The sequence below is a fragment of the Mytilus galloprovincialis genome, chromosome 8 (genome assembly GCF_965363235.1).
Source record: "Mytilus galloprovincialis chromosome 8, xbMytGall1.hap1.1, whole genome shotgun sequence".
Taxonomy (NCBI): domain Eukaryota; kingdom Metazoa; phylum Mollusca; class Bivalvia; order Mytilida; family Mytilidae; genus Mytilus; species Mytilus galloprovincialis.
This window is the reverse complement of record NC_134845.1, coordinates 65287318-65292933: the sequence shown is the minus strand read 5'-3', so window position 1 is coordinate 65292933 and position 5616 is coordinate 65287318.

Sequence of the window (5616 nt, the reverse complement as noted above, 5' to 3'; positions counted from 1 at the left end):
TTTGAGTTTGAATTAACAAATGTTCTAAAAAAAAAATACTTATATCATACAAGTATCTGTCATGACTGAATTAACTGTACTTTAATAAACCCAATACAATATTTACACATTTGACTTTTATCAAAAGTTCAAAATAGTTTTTTTATCTTTAATGACATTTATAATTGTCATAATTGATATTTTCAATAATTCTCAGTTTAGGGAACTTGACATATTTGTAATTGGTTTCCTTTAAATTCTATCTTCAAGTTAATCATTTTTTTTAGATCACTTTATTGAATATTTCATAGCATTTGTGCATGGTAACTGCATTTTGTTAAAATACAAAGATTCAAAGCATTTGGATGAAATGATATATATTACTAGATATATAGGGCATACTTTCAGTATATATATATATATATCAGAAATAAACAAAAGTTATACTTTTTTTCCAGCTTTCAAATAATTATAATATTATCTAAAATTATTATTAATTATGAGTTATTATTCCCTCCCCTGAATGGTTGCTTTGACAAACACTAATTTTGATCATTGAGAAGCTCAATATTCCTTTAACAACACAACACTCTAAAATGTTTCGTCGATTTAAAAGAGTTATCTCCCTGTAGTATCAGGTACCACCTTAACCTTGCATTTTGGAAATTTTGTATATATATGAATTAAACAGGGATTTTTCTAAATATTGCTAAAATCTAAATTGCATTTTAGTCCCCCAAAAAAGGTGCAATAATAAATGCAAGCAACAATTTCTGAACTTACAGTATTCATATCTAATTCATTAAATAAAATATTTTTATAATCAATACCTGTTGTTTGCCATGCATTGTACGCAGTGTCCATGCTCTGGTAAAATGGTCAGCAGGAGTATAATCAAAGCCTTTAGGGTATTTAACACTCTTTGCTCTGTTGTCAGCTAATTTAACATCCTGTTTTGTTAGTAACCAAGGAGCTGCTGGTAAAGGAGGCGCTTTTGGTGTTGGTTCAGGAACAGCTGTATCTACAGATGATTTCTTTGCCTGTTTGGATGGTCTCTCACATTCGGTTGTTGATAATGATGGTCTTTTTGGCCAGGTTTCTTTAAATCGATTATAATCTTTTTCGCACTGGCGAACTTTAGGTCCATCAGATTTGCCTGTTATCAGATCAAGAATGTTGCTGATGACATCTGCTAATGTGTGCATGCCATCTGGTTGCATCTGATGCACCCTGTCAAAATATGGTAGGCGATGAAGTGGATGTATCCCTTTAAATCCAGTTTCTTTTTGTAGTTTACATTTTTGGTTATTGTTTTTTTTTTTGTCATATTCTTTTCTTATTTCCATTTCTTCTTCCCTTGAATATGCTTGTGGTTTGGGAGCAACCTCTTCAGTTTTCTTGGCAAATAATGTCTTGTCTTTCCGAAATGGCGAATCTGTGGGTAAAAACTCTCTGTTTGATATGTGCAATACTTTATTCACGGAACTGCTATGGACACCTGTATCTTTGCAGAAAAAACAAGCACGAATAGCTGCTTGACCAGAACAGTGTAAAAGTTTAGAAAAAGCTGGTATATCACATAAATACTGTAATAAAGCAATCTTTACATTTACTGGTGCATCTGTGTAGGCGTCATACAAGTTACATTCAATGTTTGATAAAAGTTCGTCAACTAAAACGTTAATATAAGGGTCCAGTGATTTTGGTTCTTTTCTACCATAGCCTGGAACAATACCTGCCAACATCATTGGTCCTAAAATATATCGCATTTCTTGTGGGAGTGTTATCCAGGTGATGATGAGAGGCCATATTGACTTCTGGACTGTTTGGTTCTTATTTGGATTCACACCATCAGCAAAAAGAGCCAATGGCACACAGTTCTGCTGTTGCTGATCTTTGAAGACTCCATCTGTCATCTGTTGTCGAAATATATTGCCATCTGTGTAGCTGCTTAGCCTGCCAGTTGTGTTAAGCTTGTTGGCATAAAGAATCTTTGCCAGGTTCCTAGTTCCATACCAACGAACTATGCGTGGTACTATAGGCATATATTGGAATGTTTTTTTGTTCCTGTTGTTTGAAAACACCAAACTTTCATTACAGTCTGGACAGGCAAGAATGGTACTGCTGATAGGAAAAATTTTACAGTCATTTGTACAGCATTTAAATTTTTCTATTGGCATCAGGTATGGTTGAATAATAGTGACAGCTTCACAATAAGTGGATGGCAGATTGTTTGGTTGTGGTAGAACACACTTTTCGTGGTGAAGATACTGTGACAAAGCTGTCTTTGACATTCCGTTATTAGATGAAAATATGAATAAATGTTCGGCTATGGCATCTTTTACAGTTCTATTAGTTCCTTCATGGAGTGACTGATTTAAAATTAAAGTTTTTTTTAAAAGTTCCTTAGACTCTCTTACAATCTCAGGTTGTTCTCTATGAGTGTCTGATATTTCAGCATGGGTGTTATGAATTTTCTTTGAATGAGCTCGGAAAGTCTTAATGTTGACAAATTTTCCATTACACTTTGAACATGTGCATTGTCTCTTCAAGTTATCCATTAAGGTGATGGTATGGCTGTATACTTCATATGACAAAGATGTTGATGATGTCATCCTGCAATAGAGAAAAAAAATGACTGTAACTACTGCAGTGGTATATGGATCATGCAAATGACTTGAGAATAAAATAGAGAATTTAAATGGAAAATGTGTCCAGGTGACAACAACCCGATCAAAAATAACAATTTAGTCCAGTAAATCTAGCATAAATTTGACCCAAACCTGAAAGTAATTGCAACAGAAGATTAGAACTTTTAATCTTTAGTATTATACCCCAAATATACACAGAAAAATTCCCATAAATTTTACTCAAGGAAGACTTAAAAAACTCTTACAAAAATGGTAGAAATATCAATAAAAATTGATACAAAATGTTAATTTTTCCGCTTCTATTCATCAGAATGTATTGATTCTTGATTTTTTAGCGGTCTTTAAAGTATAACAAACAACTCTAAAGGTGTTTTCATATCTTTTATCAAGCTAATTTACCTAGATTTTTGTAATTCATTTTTTTACCATTTATTGAATTTTTCAACATGTCAAGTGGTCCGAGTACACAGTTATTTCGTAGTGCATTTCTTATGGACAATAAATAAAAAATTAAAAATTAAAAAAATCCCACCTGCGCTTTCTAAATAATATTTTTACAGTGTGCTGTACTACTTTTGGGACAAATTATATCAAAATTATAGAAAACTTCATCAGCTCTTACTCAAAATATGGACAATTTTATGTTAAGGGGACTTGAAATGTTTTGACAGCTTCCGAAGTGCTAATTTGTGACCTTTTCAGCTGAACCTTATCACTACTTTACATTAATATTTATGACCCAAATTTTTTTACAGTGTCAATTCATCCCCCAACTTGCTATATGAGGCATAAAACATGGAGAAATAAATTTGGAAGGGGTATAACAAAAATTGACAAGTAACACACTGTCCACAATAAGGACTATATTCGTGGACAACGAAAATCAAAGGACGATAACTGTGTACTCGGACCTAATAGGATAGAAAAAGTTTACCAATCTTAATAAAACTTGGTATAACTAAAGCTTAATATATTCTAAGACTGCTTACAAAGTTTCATAGCAATAGGATATATATTAAAGACATTATGATTAATTCTATATTCAACTTTACGTGTTAAATTCAGACGTTAAAATTGAGAAATTTCAACTATCAACATTTGAGGCTTTTAAAATTTAAATATTGCAAAAAAATACTTTCAAAATGCCTATATATATAATATGTCATGTAATTTAAAGCAATAGATTACTCATTTGATACATCAGACTTAGCATAATTATTCAAAAGTCAACTTTATATGAGCCTATGACTAAAAATGGAGGTTTTCCAATGAAGGGGGACCTTATATAAAGATGTAATATTTTCCAGCAATTTTAAATTTGTCAAGCTTTTTGATTAGAAATAATCCTTATACATGTTATATATGTATTTAATGTACTTTAAATGGACAGAACACTTACAAATAACATCATATTAATTTAAAAGGGTCTTAGGCCAAGTAAGACTAAAAATAATTTAGGGTCAATTTAGGCCGTAGCACATATTTACATTTAAAAATGCATATTTGAGCTATAGGAAATAAAAATTTGTGTCTTTTCTATCATTTCTATACTCAGGTGACATGATGCAATAAATCTGAGCACAAAAAGGCTCTTACATTCAACTGTTTAAGCAGACAGTATGGTCTGATACAAAGAATTTTCACTTTTTACACCGGACACAATTTTTAAACTAGATACCCCAATGATGATTGTGGCCAAGTTTGGTTTAATTTGGCCAAGCAGTTTCAGAGGAGAAGATTTTTGTAAAAGTTAACGACGCCGGACGCTGGACGACGACGCCGGACGACGCCGGACGCCGGGTGATGAGAAAAGCTCACTTGGCCCTTCGGGCCAGGTGAGCTAAAAAATCTGTTGCAATTAGTTTGAGGTTAAAATTTAATTTGACTGGACTAATTGAACTAAAATTATAAACTGAACTTTAACCATTAATTCCAGTGGATAGGATAGGATTAGTGTTTTTATACAAGTTATAAACAAAGTTTATAATTTAAAAACACATTTGGATCAAGACCACAGTGTATCAGTTTTTAAACAATCTTAATCTTCTTGTCAATTATTTTAATTGAAAAACAAAAATTATATCAAAAGATTTTTTTGTTGATGCATTCAAGAATTTGTATAGTTAGTCTAACTATACAAATCCTTGATGCATGAGATCTGAGTGTTTCTTGAGAAGACAACTAGCCGATATTTTCCTGTTTTTCATTAAAAATGTGGAAAATTTGTAATATGGCCTTAATGTAAATTTTTCAAACATTTACATATTTTTTCTTTAGTGGCTGTTATGTATACATACGGTTACCAATTAATGAGCTTTTAAATTTTAAGTTTATAATTTTAAAAACATTTGTGAAAAAAAATTGGAACTTTTTTGTAAATTATTAATTATGAAGGATTGAAGTGTTACATTTAATAATACATGTACTGGTTTGTTTAATATAGAGTAGAAACATAAACAAAAAAAAGTCACAAAACCTCAAGGAAAAAAAGTCATTTTGATAAGATATAAAAAATAAATAATTATGAAACAAAATTAAAAAAATCAACCTACTAAATTGCTATACTAGTTCTGGTGCTCTTGTCATGGTTATGTGCCATATGAATATAACAAGGTAAAAATTATGGAAATATGCTTTCTAAAGGTTAAGCTTAAATTTTATACTTTTTTAATTTTGTGTAGAATTTGAAAGTAAAATTTAAGTTATAATCTAGCTTTTCTTGGACATAATGAAATTAAGTGAATCTCATCATCCACAGACTGACTGTGGATTTTCATAGATTACCAAGTCTTTTGATTCTGTTGAATTAATTTTTATTTGACAAATTTTGCAAATAAATTGTTTCACATAATCATATATTAAAGAATATTACTGGTTAGGGCTATAAACTTTAAAGTTAATAGTACTATTTAAAAATGTTAACACAAAACCGCTTTACATATAATGCACAAGGATGCAGGAAAATAAATAATTTACATTTATATTT